Raw genomic sequence first — 22,497 nt, 5'->3', positions numbered from 1 at the left:
TGTTATGAAGCATTGAATAAATATGCGTAACAGGATAAGAATATGTTATTACACTGTTTTCGGAGTCATGATTAGTAAATATCCATGATATCAACATCACATACTAGATATGGATGCTGTCATAATCCATAGGTTTCTGTACATAGACCACAGAGTGCAAGCAAATACCAGTAAAAATTGCAGATGATCCGAAAATCCTACTCCATATACTGTTATCATTTGGATTTGAAGTCTGTCTTTACAACTGCATATAGGACTGAAATAAACAATTCAGAAGAGCAGCACCTGTATACATACATTTTAAGGAAACATCACTCTAGGAAATTCTAACAACTTATATGAAACTTAACATATAAATTAAATATGAATTTAAACATGCACCTTTGACAATGATTAACATTAAAAGACATACTAAGTACCACTACAGAAATTCCATCAGTTGCCAATGTACCTCACACTCAGTCTCACAGAATCAAAGTGCACCTTGTGTGCACACAGCTTTAAGTACCATTTGTGCCACATGTAATTAAAGAGATTAATTAAAATGTAAATTTTTTTTAATCCCATTCATGCATACCAGCATAAAATGGTGTTCTATGCCCCCCTCAAAAAAAAAAAAAAAAAAAAAAACAGAAAAACAGGCGTCCCAAGTAAACATCCAATAGGTATTGATAAATGGTACCATGTGTAGCATGAGCTCATTACCTTCCAATAATCTTAGAACATGACATCAGCGCCACTTTCAAATATTGATTTTGATACATTTACTGATCAGACCATCGCTAACTGTGAACTGAGTGGTACCTCCATAAGCATTTCTCTGTTTCTATTTTTCAGATTTGAAAGTCTTGCAAATCATGATGGTGACTTTGAGGAGGCTGCAGTGTGTCTGTGTGCCCAGCTGAACAAAGTAGAAGATTACCCAAATGGTGGGTCTATGCTGGATTGGAGCAGAGGATGATAGCCAGGCAAAGGAGCTTTGCTATGATGGAAATGTGTGGAACCAGATCACAAGAGGGCACTGACAGAGGGCAGGGCTCATCCACCCACACTGGAGTGCAGCTGTTGTGTGAATTAACAAATGGGGCTAATTCATTGGAGTTTGGACTCACTGTCCTCTTGACTATGGGTTTGATACCCATGTTGTTATTTTATCTAATAATTAATTAATAACAGTAACTATGGACTTTGAATTTGTGCATACATTTCACAGTCTTTAAATGCATAATTTCACATAGCTACTGTCCTCGTGTATCACTGATGCTTATAGTGCCTAAGCCACAGATGACTGCGCATTTCATAGTTTTCCATTACAGTCCCACTATGTGACCCATTTTTATATATATATATATATATATATACATATATATATATATATATATATATATATATACACACACACACACATATATATTTATATATATATATATATATATATATATATATATATATATATATATATATATAAAATCATATAGATGTTTTTATAACTATGTTTTATCTTATTGAATACTTAAATAATAACCATAAATATGTCCTTTGAAGATTTTACATAGCCACTGTCCTTGTGTATCACTGATGCCTATAGCACCTAGACCACAGATAACTGCACCATTTCTAGTCTTCCATTATAGTCTTACTGTATCACCTATTGGATAGTAACAAGGTGGAAGACACAAGTATATAACTTGCTTACATCATTCTTCCTACACCTGTACTCAGACATGTTCAATTAATGTACATATTAATGTCCGTAATGTTGGTTAAACATATTTCGTTATATATGTGTTGATAGCTGTTATGTCCTTACTATGAGAAGTGTAAATATTGTATTCATTTTCCATATTCTGCCATGCATTGAAGGATTTCTAATTAACAACTGAAATATTTGTTGTCTACAATGAAAGCCTAGTACAATTCAACTGAACCTGTAAAGCAACTGGCCAGTATCTCTATATTTTGGCATGCTGTGGGTTAAAAACCACACAGGAAAACATGTCACCTTGGTTAACTTCCCCCATAACATTTTTTCAAGAATCATATTGCAATAGTCTATATTATGTTTTATGCTGTGCATGGTAATGACACACTAGTCTACAGTAGGTTTTTTAGAATAACAGTTGTTGAACAGATGTGTTTAAAGAGTAGTACCTGAGTGTTTATGAGTAGTATGGGCAGAGTGTTAACTCAGCTTGTATGAACACTAGCCCGCATTTCTATATTTTGTGTGCTGTGTGTTCAAGTCTCGAAAAGGGACACATATATCTTAAACTATTATACTGACATGATTTACCCATTGCATTCATTTTGCAAAGCATTTTCACTTATTGATATTCATTTATAATTTGACAGTTGTTGCGAATAAGTCAGTTATTTTTCAAATTACTAATGATACGCCCATAATCTGTAACATTCAGCTAACATCAGTTATTTAACAGTGGTGCAAGTACATCTTGATAAATCCTATTATATGACTGAGAAATTTATTAGGTTAGTGTGTTTACAATGCTGTAAAGCACTGCTTTGTCATGAAATGCTGAAGTCAATTGTACAGCAGACTCATACTGTAATTTTGATGAACTGTGATGGGCCTACTGACATTTGCAATGAAGGGCAGGGAAGATGTATGTCTTTAATTAGTGATGTGCAATTTTAGGGAATACTTGTCCTTATATAACTTTCTGTATCCATAATGTACAGCAACCTGTATGGTTCTGTTCACACAAAATGGATGTTAAAAGACACTGCCACACTGTATGATGAAAATATTATCTCAATTACTGTTAATTTCTCTGAGCATGGTGCTGGCATGAATGTAATTTGAAAACAGTTTAGCTATGTGAGCAGCACACATTCATAGTTTGCAATCCTAAGCTAAAATCATTCTTAGTATACCATCCCCCATCAGGATGGTGTCATAATGTTAACAGTTTTCGATGCCTGGAAAACATGTTTGTACAGTGTTAGACAAACAGACAAGTCTCAAGTTTAGAGTTTGGATGTAGGTTGTGTCACCGGGTTTGAATTTCATGGAAAAAGTTGTTAGCACCTGAATGTTACAATGTCAGCTGCATATTTTGCTAAACTAAGGTTCTTCAGAACAGCAGTCTACAAAGTATGTTGTAAAATGTTTATCCTTTTTATTTAATTAATACTTTTTAAATATTTTCTGTTTTATTTCAGATGATGAGGACTGCAGTCAAAACAGAATGATGGGGCATTGAGCAGACGTACAGGCTTGAAGAGCTGTGGAAGGAGAGATATATGTTGAATATTTCATGTATATTATAAACTAAGCTGTATATTAAACTGTTTTCAAGCCTCTATTTTTCAAAAAAATACATGTTTATTGATTAGAATGCAGGAATACTCATTATGCATCAGTAAGGTAAGTGAAATCAGCAAATGGTAGCTTTCATTACATTTGTGTATATAACATGTAGTGTTGAAGAGTTCTGTATTTTTGATCCATTTTGTCAGCACACATTTTTTTAGAAATACATCCACAACATAAAGAACAGTTTGTTGTGTGTATTTGACATACAAGATATAAGTTAGACGGGCTATATGCAAGTGCTTTGCATTTTGCTTATGATGTATGGTTTGGCAGACTTGTTTGTGTTTTTTGGTATTTAATTTGTTTGTCATCTGTTTCTTCCCATAGTAAATGGATGCCTGTGGTGATAGTTTTAACACAGCTGTTTGCACACTGTGTGGCATAGCCTTTGATTTAACTTTAGTGTTGTACCTACCTTATAAAGCATGTGTGCATTTGTAAAAGCCCTGCTATAGCTTATGTTGGCTGACACTTTAGCAAGTACTCATTTGATAGCAGTAGTTTATAATGATCACATTCTTCAGGTTGACATTGGTATTGTTTTGGTCTACAAGCATTAAAAAAAAAAAACACTGCTATAGCTTAGGATGATTGATACTTGAGAAGGTGTCCATTTAATAGCTACAGGTCATAATCAGCAATCATGTTCCAAAATATTTGATTTGTAAGCTTTCTGATTCCTGATTGTTTTAAAATAAAATATATACAGTTGTACACAAGCAATACTACCATTAACAAGTATATTACATTCTGATATATGTACAGTTGTTTTGATTGAATATATCACATTTTGTTGTACTCATTATATTGATGTCTGTTCAGCCAAATATTATGTTACCTGCCTCAGAAGGTTGTCATATGTTGTGTCTATTGTCCACAGTAGTCTCTGATATCCTTCTCATCATTTATACAATGGCATGTTGTGTCCGTTGATATACATCTTTGAATGCACACAGTAAAATACGTTTGTTTATTTATACATATTTACAATACTAATGACATATATATATGCATGTGTGTGTATGTGTGTGTTTGTGTGTGTGTGTGTGTGTGTGTGTGTGTGTGTGTGTGTGTGTGTGTGTGTGTGTGTGTGTGTGTGTGTGTGTGTGTGTCTAAGCATATAGCATATAGAACTGACCAGGAAAGAATACTGTTATCCTTTTTATAAATATGACATGGTAACTCTGTCCATAATAACTGTATCTCAATCTATGTGTAAAATTTCATCATAACAATATTCTGTTGTGCTCTTTTTGTCATGGGATTGTTCTGAATGACAGACATTGTTTTCTTTTCTGTTGTGTTCTAATCTTTACAGAGCACAGTACCCAAGGGTATTCAGTAGTTTGACGATGCTGACATGCAAGTGCGAGGCTACTGCACAAATCATCTGAAGAAGATGGTGATGATGACAATGATGATGTGAAGTCTGGACTTGTTCTTGCTGGAGACATCCTGCCTGCACCCTAGAGGAGACATCCCCATGGCCATTACAAAGATGATTTTAGGGAGGTGATCATGGAAAACATAACTAATATGTTCCAAACACATGTGAGGGACATGATTGAGGACCTTCTTTGATGAAATGGCATGGGCTATATGGGATTCAAAATTAAAACAGTTCAGCTGTGGTTTTACTTCTACCAATCCTTACGGTCAAAATAGCAAAAAAAAAGAAACGAATGAGTAGAAAAAAACACTCCCTTTATTAGCAACAACAAAGCTTTCGGGAATCTCCCTTCTTCAGTGTTCAGTTAGTCAATTAAAATCATTATATATATATATATATATATATATATATATATATATATATATATATATACAATTAAAACAATAAACCACATGACACAGCCATCCAATGTGGAAACAAACATCATTAATGAAACAAGCTTAAAGATTTTTTAAAAACATATCGTCATATAAAAATATATTTCTATATATGCTTATATTCATATATAAAATAAGAACTGGGATGAACCTTACATTATATCTCCCAAAGAGAGAGAAAAATGTCATACATACAATCTAAAAAACTGAATTCTATGCAACACTTCTATTTTTACCCTAAACATTAATATGGATATTACCATATTACTTTGCCCATACGTATATATACATATATATATATATATATATATATATATATATATATATTTGTCTATTTCTAGAGTGAAATCACAAGAATATCATATAAAAAAATAAGAAACAACCATTTTAGCAGTAAATGAATCAAACTACTTATACTGCTTCTGTTTAAAGTCTAACATAGGTTTAATTGTTACCTTATTGTTTAACCCATGTGTTCTATTTGCTTCAAGTCTTACTAGCCACTTATATTCAGACATCTCCAGTTTATTATTCTGATCACCCAGTCTCAAATTTCTATGTATAACTTCTAATACTTTAAATTTAAAATTATGTGAACATCCTTTATTGATTATATGTTGTGCTAAGGTATTAGATGGTACATTAGTTCTTATATCTGATTTGTGCTTAATGATGCGGTCTTTCAGGCATCTTGAGCATTTCCCAACATAAAATCCTTGACATTGTGTGCATGTAGCTAAGTAAACAACCATCATAGTTCGACAGGTTGCTAAGCATTTAATCTCGTATCTTAGTCTACTTACTGGATGTTCAAAGAATTTTTTATCACAGATGTCTGAACAACAGCTACAATTATGACAAGGGATTGTTCCCACATTATGTGTTACTTGATTAACTAAATTCACCTCAAAATCTTTAAAACATAATTTCCTTTTCAAATTGTTCATGTTTCTATATGCAAAACGAGGAGTGTTACCCAATAGTGTACACAGTTCTGGCTGAGCCATTATAATCCACCAGTTTTTTTAATTATCATCTCCACAAATTTAGTCATACAATTATAAGTGGTAACATATCTTAATATAAGGGGTGGGTTTTCATCATCTTCTTTAAAAGATGGATGATTACTAAAATATGGAGATGCTTGTGAAGTTCTATTCTTCAGGATATCATCCCTTATTTCCATAACTTTTATCATGTCATAACCCCTATTTCGAAATTCCACACATAAAACTTCCATCTGTTCCTCACATTTTCTATAGTTTGTGTTCAACCGACTAAGTCTCAGTAGTTGGCTTTTAGCAATGCCTCTAAATACATGTCCAGCATGAATGCTTCTCGCATGTGTATATTTATTCATGTGTACATTCTTTCTATGTGCACATGTTTCTAATATATTATTAGAACCTTTATAGATCTCAACATCTAAGTAGGACATTTTATCACGGGAACAATGCATGGTAAATTTAAGAAAATCAGTTGTGTTATTTAAATATTGAACAAACCATTTTAGCTGCTGCTCATCACCTTCCCATAATAAAAAGTGATCATCAACAAAGCGCTGATAAAAAAGAATATTCTTTCTAAATGGATTGTTGTCACACATCACAAGATGTTTTTCCCATTGACTTAAGACAATATTGGCGTAAGTATTACCCATGGGCGTACCCATGGCTATGCCAGATATTTGCAAATATGGTTGTTTATTAAATAGAAAACATTTTTCTCCAAGACAACTTCTATTATACTACATAGAGTTTCCAAATCTTTCCCCTTCATTTTTGCATTATGACATAAAAATTCACGAATTGCATTCACACCATATTCATTAGGTATTACGGTAAATAAGGAACCTATATCTAAAGTCACCATCATGAATTCTCTATACTTGTTATTATCATACCATATATAAAGTTTTTTAAAAAAAATCATTAGTGTCCTTAATATAGCTAGGACAGAGGGATAAGTATTTACTTAGACTCTCCTGAATGAAAATAGATAAAGGTTCAGTTGACCACCCTCTTCCTGAGACTATCGGTCTCATTGGTGGGGTGGTCAAGGATTTGTGTAGCTTTGGTATTCCATATATAACCGGAACAACAGGAGTTGAAACAGAAAAATAATTGAAAAGTTCAACTGTGATATCACCCTGTGTTTGCATATCATAGACAAACATATTTATTTCACTAATAATCTTTCTCACATCCCCAAATGTAATTTCTTTAAATGTGTGCATGTCATTCAAGAAATGTCTCATTAAATCATTATATTCATTTTTATCAAAGATAACCGTTGCTCCACCCTTATCAGCTTGTTTGATGATAATATCTCTATTATTACATAGTTGCTTACATGCCAAAAATTCTGCATAAGATGTATTATATTTTTTCACTTTTAATCTTCCCATAGAGACATCATTATACAATTGTCTTAATTCATCCTCACAAACAACATTAAAAGCATCCAAAATCAGATAGTTGTTAGGAATAAAAGTACTTTTCTTTTTGAACTTATCTATCACCCCACTTTGTGAGTCTTTAAATAACATTTTCAGATACACATTCCTAACAAATGTTTTTAAATCAGTCAATGCTTCCACTATCGTATCAGAACCACTGGGAATAAATCGCAGTCCCTTGTTCAACAAACTTTCCATTTCAATCATTACGGAAAGGCTTGATAAATTTAAAACAGAACTGTGCAGCTTACTGTCTATCTGCGACCCTGTTTGTTATTTGGAAGCGGACTGTCATTCTTTCTTTTTCCCATTATGGGATTCACTCGTTGTTGAGAACGCCCCCTCAATTGAGAGCGTTTGTTGACTTCTACCTGCTCTGGTAGTTTTTCCACTATCGGTTGAGGTAGTTTTAAAAAAATCTCTGCCTGCTTTGTTTTTACTGTCGGCACTGGTTCCCCAGAGACTTTACTTTTTTCTGCTTGCAAATTCGTTGTAGACATAGAGGTCATTGCCATATCAGTTTGGGTAATACAACCTTGTTCTCCAATCATATCATGCACAATATCTGCCATAGCATTCCTTCCTTCCTGATTGGACTGTTGTAACACTTGAACACGCCCATCCTGAGCATGTAGAATCTTTTCAGATTCTGTAAAGGTATCTAATTCATTCATTCTATTAGTTTTCTCTTTTGTACGAATGTTTTTATTAATGTTGTTCTCCTGGGTCTTCGGCCAAGAGAAGATGTGACCCATTTTAAAATCATTAATGTCTCTTTGCAATTTGTGTTGTTTAGTAGCCTGTAGCTTATTGTCCAACATATTCATCCTATTTAACATTAACTGGTAATAGTCATATATATATATATATATATATATATATATATATATATATATATATATACACAAAATTTTCAGAACCAATCAGTTCATTCTCCATTCTTATTATTTCTTCTGAAAGTTCTTTTTCTATTGGTAAAAAATGCTCGTTCATTAAAAGCATATAGTCCCTGCTCAATTTCAGATTCAATTGCTGGCAGGACTTCAATGATGATGTTTGTTTCCACATTGGATGGCTGTGTCATGTGGTTTATTGTTTTAATTGTATATATATATATAATGGTTTTAATTGACTAACTGAACACTGAAGAAGGGAGATTCCCGAAAGCTTTGTTGTTGCTAATAAAGTGAGAGTTTTTTCTACTCATTCATTTCTTTTTTTTTTTGCTATATGGGATTCATTCAAGGTGATAGCTCGTGAGATCATTCGGGAGTCTGATCCACATCAGTCTGGTCCCTCCAGTTGGTAGGTATTGTCTGTGTGCTCCACTTGTGTTTTGCTGCCAAAATGGTGATTGACATCTAATTGAATGGACTGTATATGCACTCTTGTTCATGCATAACTTGTATCTGTCATGCTTATGTGTTATTATCAAGTGACATTTACTGTTTTTAATGTGTGCATGACACATATTAAGACATTGCACTGTCTGCACACATTTAACTGTACATATATTGTGGCAGTTAACCTGTTGATAATGGTGCAACAGGCAGCCTGTAAACATTTGTTTTACTGAGGCAACTGACAGACAACATATGTTGTTCTTAGTCCAACACTAACAGTGTCATATGCCTTGGATGTCAGTTTTGCCATATCAGGTATGTGCAACATACACACATGTCATTCCACATGGCTTTGGATGACAGTTGTCATGATGTACCATTCTCATGATGTGGTATTGGGTCATAGTTTGGAAATACTGATGCCATGTGTGATTAGATTCAGGTATATCCTGTGTATGTGCAGTCCTCCTTATATGAATGCATCAAAGAGCGAGATAATATCAATCTGTGCACAATGTTACAGATTACATATACTTTAAAAGTACATTACAACATGTTTGTTACATGTAACATTTCCACAACCATGATGTAGTGACATTGGTGCACACCTTCTACAAATAGTTGTATACAGAATGATTGTACATATGTGTGCACTGTCACATATATACTGACATAGATATGTAGCTTTGACAAGTGAGTACTCATTGATACACTGTAAATATGCTTTAATGATGCTTACACAGGTGTCTTCTGCTCCATAATGAGCAGTATGGTTGACATACACATGCGTTTCTTTATTTTACATTTGTGTGACAGTATATTTGTATGTGACTGAAATTTTTAACTTGCTTACCTATGCATGTTGAAGTGACATGATTGCACATTACTGTGTATATATATTTTAACCATGTCCAGTTTTGTGGACATCAGCAGTCCATATGTCCATTTGACATACATCTTCCATTTGTTTAAATGGATGTCCATGTGTCTTCTATAGCACCCTGTGTGCTTTAGATGTGCATCTGGATTGTATCGCCTCACAGTGTCCTGCTTGACCATGATGTGGTCCCAGGTTGTCCAGCTCCCTATAGTATGTTTGCCTTTGTCAAAACTACTGTCCATTGCCAGTTAATTTGAGACAGTGAACATGTGTGAAATGTATGGCCATTTTGCAATGTGAGACATGTGCACACAAGCTGCTGGCTAATGCTTGCAGTACATTCTTGTTCTCATTCTACTTGTGTGTTACCCACTGTATTTTTTTTACATCCATGTGCACAACCTGCTATATTCGGTACTCTATCCTGTTAGATTTTTTAACATATTATTACGTCATTGGTATATGTGTGTATATTGATCATGATTTCATGTACATTACATTAATACCACTGACATACAAATATACACATGTACTCCTGTGTGTTGCCTTTGACATGGCATATATGTGAACATACACACATTTGGTTGTGTACCCCTACTTGTGCAAGGCTTGATCTTCTGCAGTACTTCTGTTTGGCACTGTACTTGGTTGTTTGCCTTTCACATGCATGGTCATAGGTTTCTTCCTGTCCTCTGGGGATATGTACCATTGATTGACCTGCATTTGCCCATCTGTGATGTGGCTTGGCCTACACCTGCACTGCTAATGGACTAATTTGTTATATGTATACTTATCCAATGTGTATTGTGATCCTACTTTATTACCCTGGAACACACGTGTACCATTGGCCATACACATCCAGGTAAGACTGTCACACATTGTGTGACATAAGTTAACATTATAGTGCACAGGTATCTGCTTACCTTTCCTTCCATTCTTTAAAAAATAAAAAATGGAGCCTATTCCCACCAAAAAATATTGCCCATGCCCATCTGACTTACCCAGAGATTTTCCTGTTCCAGCATTCCTCGTTTGTCTTTCTTCTTCACCCATACCCCACATCTTCTCTTCTATTTCACAGTTCCCTTGAGTTTGTACATAACTTGTGTTCACCACACAGATCCCAAATCTAGTGTTAGCAACTGTTAACTATGGCAAAGTGGCTGTGAAAACCCTTCATATTTATTTATTTTTTTATTAGAAAATGTAAAGATTCTGTCAGGATCCATAAATTCAAGTCAATATTTTCTTTATGATGCATGTATTATATAGATATCCATTGTTGTCTTTGATTTTAATCTAATGAGTGATGTGAATATATATTTATTACAAATAGCCTTGCGGCTTTGGAGCATGTATTATAAGTTAGTGGGTAGCATATAGACATACCCCTGATTGTCTAATATATTTCTGGATATACTACAAATTTCTGTTATGATTGCCATGCCAATTAGTTTGGGAATTTTTAATGCATGCATGTTTTCTTGGGTTATCACTAAGGAATCAGTAACATTCCTTAATTTCCTGTAAAGTTATGTTACAGATTTTGTTATCTTTCTAAACAACTATTAGGATTCTTGATTTCTCATATCGTTCCATTTGTTTGGTAATATACAACATTATTGGACAGCTATTTCTTATATTTATGGATTACTTGCACATTTCTATAGTGCACCATTGGAACTGCAGTACTCTGTTGTGCACTGAGGTATTCTGAGTTTCTTGTATATAAGCATATTACAATATTATCTACAAGTTTCGTGCTGAGACTGGCATAATGCACCGGATTCTGTAAGTTTACAAAATCTGGCCCATTAATGATTAATGATTTCAAAGTACTCCATTCTATGAAATACATCCCTTACCTAAATTCCCTCATCACTGAAATCTGTTTGTTCTTGAATTTCTCTGATTAACCAACACAATTATCATATCCCTTTAGCTGTCACAACGTGTTTCAGAAAGCAGTTCTGAAACTCTTTAAACAACTTTTTCCACACTCTTCTGGATATACTTTTAGTTTTAATATCAAAAGTAAAATGCTGTAATAAATATACTTATTCCCATAGAAACACATCTTCTGACACTTATTCCCTATACCAACCCATTCAGAATGCAAAACATTTTAAATGTTCATCTCACAGTTTTCTATAAAATTCATTCCTTAAACCATCACATCCTCATATATTTTGTGCCTTTATATCAGTATTTTTTTCTTCTATATTAACCTTATCATTTCTTGTCTTCTCTGCATGTTTACAGTTCTAATATTTTCCTCTCTTTCTAAATAAGATTCTGTATAACTCACTGTTGAATTTTGAAGCCCACAGATTATAATTGTTGGCATCTTATCCATTCAGCAATGCTAATTTAAAGGTTAATCCTAGCTCACTATGGTATGTCATCATACCAGGGAGGTACTACTCCACAGACTTACTGACACAGTGCTAGCATTACAAGTCTTTGGACTACATACTATATGAAGTGCAAGTGGAGAGATTTTGTAACATTCTGTATTACTCAGCATCATTACCTGTTCCTGAAATAATATAACAATTTTTGAGTCTGTTGCATTACTGCCCAATTCATCTGAAACTAGCCATTGCCACATCTTCTTCTCAATGACAGCACTTATCCTGCAGGCATTAAGCCTACCTGCAGTGCCAACACTAACATATAGGTAAAGCTACACATACTCAAAGCAGTCCAACACAACAGTACCATCTGTATTTAGGATATGAGAATGCTTTCATAGCTGGAAAAAAGTCTGCCATGCATGCATTCCCACATCTCAAGTAACAAGCAGGACATATTGTAGGGCTGCACTAAGAAAGCACACTGAACTTTTAAAAAAAGAATGATCTGAGTTGATTGGACTGTAAAAATCAGGATGCCTCACAAATCAATATTGCCATGCATGTCTGAGGTCTCACAAAACACATTGACATGCTTGTGTGAGGTCCAACTTCCCTGTTCTCCAGAACAATGCCATCTGTAAATGGAATTGCTAACATGGGGCTGTTGGATTTCCCACTCTATACTACTTGCATTACCTATATTTCATACATATGGAGGTATCATTACATATGCTGCAACAATCCATTGATCCCAAAGCACTACTACTTTACTTAGGGTTTTTATATTTGTCTTCAAAGTCAGTGTAGAAATTCTGTGTAGTTGTGCAGTGATGATGAGCTGAATTTCCATTTTGGATCTGTGTACAGGGACCTACCAGTCCTCAATAGCCTACATGGTTTGAGAGCTGATGGAGCTTTATATTTTGGATTTGGGCATGGAGTAACTACTTGAAGTACCAAACATTTGGAATCTGAATGTTAATGTTTTCTAGCTTTCTTGTTAAAAGATTATCCTCTTTGCTTGTCATCTTTCCTAACCAGTGTTTTTCACACATTTATATCCAATGATAAGGATATGTCTTCTCTTTTAGTCCTAGTGACCCATCTTTTTCTTCTGTAACAGTCTATTATTCTTTTCTTCAATCGATTGCTGTGGTAGGTATGTCTTATGGCAACTCAATCACCTATGCCTAGGTCAGTGGGCCAAATGATGACTCATTTCATGTACGACACATGCAACTCAACAAGACTGGATATGAACCACATATAGACGCCACACTGCACAATATTTAATGTCCACCATACTGTGCATATCAAGTTAAATGCTAGCCATGACCTCAAGACTACCCATGTAACAAAGACAGTTGATGTGTTACATAGTCAATGGCCAACTCAAGGGCATACTCTTTAGTCTCTATATATGTCTGTTACTGTACCTGCTGAATGAATTACAATGGGAGGGGTACAACTTCTGACATACATCCACAAAGGTGTGCCAAATGACCATACACTTCCTGCAGACTGCATTCTTTTGCTATTTTTTCTGCTGGCAGTGCCAAGCATGAATAAATGACCATGGCCTGTGACCTCATTATGATCACCCAAGAGTTTACCTGCACTGACATATAAAACTTAACTATTAACTAAACGAGAGGCTGTGCCCTGAGTTTATAATGTGGTTGATGTGGGCCTGTGCAAATCCTTTTTATATGTTACAGCCTGTGCTCTGTATGTAAAAGTCAGTGGAAGAAGATGGAACAGATACCCCAGCATGGAGAATTGAAATGAATTTAAAAGTAAAGAATTAGAAAAGTTGTTCTGCTGTAATATACAGAAAACACTAGTAAGGCACAGTTGTATGCAATATAGAATGATGTAATATTAACAGGCATGAATACTTGTATTTATCACCTTCTCCAGATGCACCAGCATGTAATTATCCTGAAGAGCAAAACAATTATTCATACCATGTACCCAAAGGGTCTATATTACATAGTCGAAGGTCCGTAACTTCGACTACCATATGTACGAACACATATGTCTGAAGTTACAGAACTTTGACTATATATAAAAAAATTAAAAAAAAAAGGAAAAGAAAACAAAAGGTTATATGCAGGGAGGCAAGCGCCCCCTGCACCCCCCACACCCTCTGCTCTTTAAATATACCAACTCCGAGGTCACGCTTGCCCCCCCTGCTTACAACCCTCAGGTATCTTCTTTTTCTTTTTCTTTTTCCAATCGAAGTATGACAACTTTGAACTTATGGTTTTGACCATATCACATTCAAAGTTGTCATACTTTGACTATGTAATACAGATCTGCACTCAAACTAAAGGTATTTGCCTACTGTGTAGTATGGGAATCATATTACCTGTTTTTTTTTCATCAGATGCTACGTCATGCGCCTGTTTAAACACTGTAGCTGTAATACTCCTACAATGTATATGTGCCATATCTACAGTGCTGCAACACCGGATGAGTAGTTGTCATGTAATAATATTATCTTCATACCTTTTAGCTGTTGACCATCATCATCAATGCCCCATCCAGGTATGCTGCAGTCAAGGCCTTTGCTATCCGAGGTAGGAAGAACTTGCTCCAATTCTGTAAGAAGTGTTAGTGGTGGTCCACTATCAGAGACCTGTCTTGTCATACTGAATGTGCACATCATTTGGCTTATTCCTTTATGTCAGTGACACTTCAACAGCATGCCCCTCATGCTCCTCTGATGCTCCATTGGCATTCACATGATAAACAATGTCCTTCCATAGATAATATCACTGTATTCTGTAATCATATACCATACCAACTCGTTTCCATGTACATGCACAGTTTTTATGAGAACGTCATTTTCATGGGTGTTGAAGTTGTCTTGTCTCTGCTGTGACCTTGATATCTGTAAAAAAATCAATAGAAAGTCCAAACTGCTGGTATAGCTCATATGACAAATTCAAATGACTATGCAGTCCTCAAGTGTTACATTAGGATCCACAGTGTTATTTCATAATGCAGATAGATGTAAGATGAGGAAGCACAGACAATGTACCAGCAAAGGTAACCATGAAACATGATGCATAGGTAATAACAATGTAAGGTTTGGCAAGACCCATTTACTATGGCAAAACTAATGCAGTGAGCAAGGCACACCACCCAAACATGAAAACATACCAGGTAGGCAGATGATGGTGATATGCTGTGAGGACAATGCTGTGAGTGGGGGTGGAACACATCACATAGCACTTGTTACTAAGGAGAAGCATCAGAAGCTGACTGACAGAAGTGCTATGTTGGGATAATACCAAGGAATATGTGACACAATATGTATACCTAATAGCACTAAATGATGATCATCAAACACTTATAAGCACTCTATTTAACAAGCAATTCCATATGACACATCATGCAATAATACATATACCTAGATGCCAATCAGGGCCAGAGTTCACATATAGCTCTGTACAAATGTGTATGATATAAGAACCAATAAAGGAAGAGGAAATGATAAACAATGCATGCATGGGCCAAGAGAATGAAATGCAAACTACACAATGTTATCAAAGAGTTACTGCTGAAAACGCCTAGGTAGTGTACTTAGAATTAAGTTGTGACACGCAACCATATATGTATGTAGCAAATTGCTGACATGGACAGCAATCATACATTAAGGCAGTTGTAGGGAAACAAAGGTAACCTAAACAACTACAAATGAATTGAGCATTCAGTTGAATTTGTTTGCTATTGGCAATATTTTGTTAGCTAAATAGTGCATGCAGATGACAAACTTAGCAAACAATGGTTGCAGATAGTCACTGCCTGTAGCACAGTAGTATATGTTGATGAAATGGACCCACAACTTGATAAGTACTCCATGTTGACTTATAGTAAAGCAGTGCAACATAGATTTGCCAATAACAAACCCTGTAGTCATTAATTGCAGATGCCAATGGACACCGACACAGAAATGCATGTTGGTGAAATGGATCTGAAATGTTATGTCAGGTATTTTGTATGGACCTATACCAATACACTGCAACATCTATTTAAATATATCAAATCCTACTGACTTTGTTGTCAATGCTCATGCACAATGAAACATTATTTAGCATACGTTGCAGAGAGAGAGGCATAGCTAAGTGGCAAAGATGGTACGCAACGTTACAACAATACAGAACAGTATACATAGCAACTAATACAGCAGAGCGTTTGCTTCAGTTCTTCATTAGGACTGACAAACTGTAAACAGTTACCCAAACTATATTCATGGTCACCAGTGAGAGCTGTACACAGAACAGATGTTTGTTCTTCTAAAGACTATCAAGGATATTTCTCACTCTGTTTGAATACATGTTATTCCAAATGACATTAATGAGCATAATTAGCACAAAATGTTATAGAATTCCATTTTTTCATTTTAGTATAGCAAATGCAAACCACAGAGCATACATCAGCAAATAGTTATAAATACATGCACACTTACAGGAATTACAGAGGCAAATGAAATGTAACCATGTTGCAAACAAAGGGAGTAAGCTGATTGCTCATGATGTATGTGCTGTAGCAACACCCCTTATCGGGGCATTTAATAGTCAACCTTACATAGTCTACATGTGGCAACTATTATATATGTGATATTACAACACTGCATGCTCTTATCCAGCTGCAACACTGTATATGATGTAAGCCATGAACTGAATCCACACTAATGTACAATATTGTGTGTAGCATACATCACAGTTACATGTCAAACATGTCTGTAATAAAATACAAACGGGAGCCTACATAATTGGAAAGATGATATATGATATGCAATTAACGTCATGAAACATATGAGGCAGAACATGTGAAATGTTTGCTCAAAGAATATTACAGTACAGTACATGTGTTATTATACCATAATTGTCAGCAGATATGGCCCGTAAGGTTTATTTATACACTGTATGACAAAGGACACAAAGTTGTGATAATAGCAAGTGTACTGTCATGCCTATGCAACATTTTCAATGTCCTAATATTCATATATCAATGATATGAATAGAAGGCCATGTATGGCCCAGTATACCTATCATACGTTGTCCATGTGTTGTTACTCCAGTAAATTCCATATAATGCAGTACCCTGTGTTTCTGGTATGACTCTTATTACTTGTTAATTTGCTTACATATCAGCCTTCATTATTCATACAAAGCACACGTGCATTTCACAGATATATACATCTCAAGACAAGTATGCTATGCCACTCAAGTATGAGTGGCTTGTGGTACAACAATAACAGGAAATAATGTGAAATGTTGTATTTAACAAACTATCACAATGCAGTTATAAAGCATTGCACAAGATGTGGAACTTAAGTACATGTCAGGAAATGTCTGCCAATAACATTAAGAATGTTGAGACAGCAGACATCTATACTATAGTAGAACAGACAGGCTATGCACAGCATCATTTACTGCAAAACAGTACCACACATACAAGTTTACCACTATCTGCTGTTCAAGCAGCAGTTACACTACAAGCAACTCATATATGAAGTATCCGAGTCAAAATAAATATGCCATTTAAATTCATATATCAGTCATTTATGTTGTGTCAACAAAAAACACATAAACTCAAGTTATCGAAAAAATCCTGTCGGTAACTCCTAAGACAACATTTGAACTTAAATTTATGTATGTAGTAATGCTATGAGGAAGTCTGAGATAAACTTTAGCATGCCTGAAGGTCCTATGAATGCATATTTAAAGCTGATGTTTTAACTATGGTAGGAGTATTTATGGAGAAATAAAGATGGGCAGTGATAAAACATACCTCTCTCCCTCTGCTGCTCCTCAAGCCTATACATATGCTGTATGCACAACGCATGATTTCAGTTGAGGTCTTCATCACCTGTAAACAGAAAAACAGGATATATTAAAGCAACAGAAGAATTGCCTCATGTCGATATATAATGACTGCTACATACAACAATAACAAAACAGTGAAAAAATTGTGAGTATTATACAGCATCTACCCTTAACATAAAATGTAGTTCTGCTTTTTGTCATTGCTGTGTCAATAATGTGCATACATAAGGATTACTGCACACAAACCAAAGGAATCAAGATTGAAATCTCAGTTATGTCACAGCTGTCAGTTATGTTCACAGTACAAACCTGAGCCCTACTTGTTTAGCTAATCAGTCTTGGCTGGGATTGTATGGATTGCTGAAAGTTAAAAAAAATCACCTACATGAATATGCAGGGATGAATTACACACAATAAAATATGAAACTTTGTTTGTATATTACATGCCAAGTAAAGGAAAAGTACAAGTGCTGCCACATGCTGTGTGTGAACAACAAAAATATGCAGTCATGAGTGGACGTCAGCACATTGCTCACAACAATAACCCACAACTATAACACTTCAGAGTTCTAGGTGTCAAAGTTTGCAATAAAACATTTGACTGCACTTGAAAGACATAGACATGAACAGAATCACTGCTCATCTGTAGGATATAATACATACATATGTAATTTAGGTAGGAGTGCAGATAATAAAAAACAAGTAATGGATTATAACATAATGTTGTACAACTCAACCTGTATAGGTAGCATATGTATGCGTCACCCAACATTTACACATACTTTACAGAACTATGATGTTCCTAGAAATATTACAGATAATGGAGATCTATAGTCATCCATGGGCTAAGTGCTTTAAGTAACAATGCACCACAGCCGTGCTAGATGTGTAAAAATCTGTAATACATAACTTGCCAGCCAAGTGCAGATCTCCCATATCTGTTATTAAATAGGAAATAACAAACTGCAAATATCTGCTACCCTGAGATAGGAACGCACACATATTCATGAAACATTGCCCTATTGCACTACCATTTCAGCTACTGGACATCACACTTCCTTTAATATTGTAAAACTATATGCAATAATGATGAAATATACGTTTATCCATCTTACACCATTAGCATGTGTCAGCACATTGAGTTTAACTGTCAAAGTTTGCAAAAATAAGTATTAGAAGGCAATTTTGTAAAATAATATGCCATTAATGGCATTAGTGCACAAACATTTGACTGAATACCACTTGTCTAAATGTACAGTGTTAAATCTACTGCCACGAGACACAATAAGGATTAACGATTCACACCTTGTACTTGCATTGTTTACAAGTCACATATATGTCAGCCATGCTGTCCTGCATTGGTCTTATTTATTTATTTACATTTGTTTACCAAGAAATTCCAACTGGACGCAGATCCTTATTCAGTGGAGGCCCGGGGAAAAAAGCTCCACAGAACAATAAATGAGCAGCAGAGTACATGAAGAACAACTGAATATACATACAATAGCAAATAATACATACTGCAGCAAACAAAAGCTATACATACAATCTGAAACATAGTAATGAACAGATATACCAATATCTAGCTAGAGGCTAGGAGTAAGGGTAGGATGTATGTCCAGATAGCACTAAGCTCAAACGTATACTGTTCTAAACTCATAAACCTAAATCTTATATACAGATATTGGTGTTTATATTAGAACACCAAACGTTCAAAATTTCGAGTGTTCTAATATCGACCCATTTTCAGCGAATGCTGAAAATATTGAAGAAACAGAAAACCAAATTTTTTCCTAAGGAAAGAATTCGATTGTCTGTTTCTGTTTCTTCTGTATTTTCAGCGCTGTGGTGGAAAGTTACAGGTGGGGTTCAGGTAAGTGTGCAATTGTGTGGACATGAGGGTTAGGGCGGGATAGGTGAGTTAGGGTTAGGGAGCGGTTGAGGTGACTGTGCGATAGTGACGGACCTTAGGGTTAGGGTTTAGGTTAAGGTAAGTGGATAGTTAGTGGTGTATATATAGTTTAGTGTAGGGTTAGGTGTAAGAGTTTAGATGTATGTGTGTGGATTGCTGTTTGTTTGGTGTGCCTGTGTTGTTTGTATGTGTTTTGGAACAGTAAATTGTTTCCCTAGGAAAAAATTTGCTGTTCTGAATGTTCAATGTTTTCAATTTTTGATTCATAGGGTTCGATATTAGAACAATCAACATTATGAATGTTCGGTGTTCTAATATAGACCCAAATATTGCACTAAACTCAAACAGATATAAAGCAGATGCTCCACACAAAGGTGAAACAAACTAGAAGGGCTAATGGGATTGAAGGGGAAGATAGAGGAGTAAGAGAGGCGACTGAGTGCATAGTATATGTGGTAGTGAGAGAAAGCTAGGTGTAAGTCAGTCGGATATGTATTTGGAGTTGAGATGAAAATTATTAGACCAAACATGGATTTTAAAATAATTTTGTGATTTTTAAATATAGAGCTTGCTAATGTATGTATTACTCAGCATTCACACATGAAAGTATACTGCATGATGTTTCTAGAAGCTTCAGAATCTCTAATGCCTGAAATCTTGAATTTCAAAAGACTGAGACCAAAATCTTGAAAGTTCAAAACATTGAAAACTCAAAACACTGCATTTTATAACATTGAAAAAACACAGGGCAGCAGCACTTACAATATTACAGCACAACTACATACAGAAACAAATAAAAGACAAACCATATTACACTTCTCCAAATATAAGCGGGGGGAAGCCTCCCTGCACCCCCCTATGTGGGGGACTGTGTCCTCTACACCACCTGCTACTTAAATATATCAACTCCGACATCACACTACACTACACTAAGATGAGTTATGTTGTAGTATAGCAAGTTAGAAGGGGACATGACTAAGGTTACTACAGGCAGTCATGAAGCAAGTAATGGTATGTTTGCCATTTTGTCCTGTGGAGTGCGATCTTGGGGGGGGGGTGCAGGGGGCTTGCTCCCCTGCTTATAGTTGGAGAAGTGTAATATGTTTATGTATGTAGTTATGCTGGACTATATTAGGTGTTGGTGCCCTGTGTTTTTTCAATGTTATGAAATTCAGTGTTTTGAGTTTTCATTATTTTGAACATTCGAAATTTTGGTCTCAGTCTTTTGAAATTCAAGATTTTGGGCTTTAGAGATTCTGAAGTGAATCCATTTACACACACCTGTGACTTATGGGGATTTCAGTAATTTGTATGTTCAGTGACTAACTTACAGACACTCTCTGATCCTTAGTAATACAGTAGTAGATGTGAGTGCATTCAGTCTGATAGAGGCAACATTAAAATGGCTTTGATCATTCACTGTTTCTTGTGGTGATATGTAGCTATAACTGCATAACAGTTCAATTTAAATATGCTGACTTTTTTATTAATTCTTTCTGTTTAAATTCCAGTATGTGTGTTGCGTACCATATAATGACATTAACATTTTTAGGATATGTGTCACTGGCTGCTGTAGTATGAGAAGTATCCTACATTCATGACGTACACATTATATTTATATTTGGACGTGCATGTAACTGGCAGCAGCATTGCTCTAATACTGTACTTGTAATGGATCTATGTCAGAAGTTCAAAAGTATAAAAGACTGAAAGTCAAAATATCTAAAACTCACAATATCGAAAATATTTTTAATGCAGGGGACAAGCCCCGCAGCACCACCTCTATTAATTATATATATGCACCAATTCCAAGATCGCACAACAATAGACAAAGAGCAAATTCCTTCCATTTTTGATATTTTGAGTTTTAGATATTTTGATTTTCAGTCTTGAGCTTTCAATCTTCTGAAGAGGATCCATTTGTAACACATTGATTACATGTCTGTCCCTTACTCATTGCAATATCCACTGAAATTGGTTCAAATCTCACTTCTGTACATATGACCTAACAAAAATTGTTAAATGAATTGATAGATGTGCTAATGGTGATATTCTGTAAACAACAGTGTTATACGTCATGGATTAGTTTCCATTGTTATGTATTGCAAATAAGAATCAAGCAATTCAATTGACATATGTTTTAACATTATCAAGTCAATATGTGAGCCTCTATATAAACTCTAAGATGTGCATATTACCCTGTCTTTCAAGTGTCAATTAGAAATCACACACACACACACACACACACACACACACACACACACACACACACAATAAAATAATAAGGCTCTGCATCAACATGGCCACAACCTTCTTGGATACACAGGCAATACTGTGTGGAGGAATCAAGTGTGGCTGGACCTTGCAAACATGGATAGTCATAACAGATCTATGGAGGCCCATTAGCAACATTGTTCTGACATGATACTCCATGCAGCCAACAGACACTACAGGCATGAGAGGGTGAGGAATGCCACTGGAGGTTGGTCACCTTTGCTTCCCCCCTGATGAGATAACAATGTTCCTCACCTGACATCATACCA

The sequence above is a fragment of the Protopterus annectens genome, chromosome 1.part0, assembly GCF_019279795.1.
Source record: "Protopterus annectens isolate FY-2018-M chromosome 1.part0, PAN1.0, whole genome shotgun sequence".
Taxonomy (NCBI): Eukaryota; Metazoa; Chordata; order Ceratodontiformes; family Protopteridae; genus Protopterus; species Protopterus annectens.
This window is presented reverse-complemented; position numbering follows the sequence as displayed.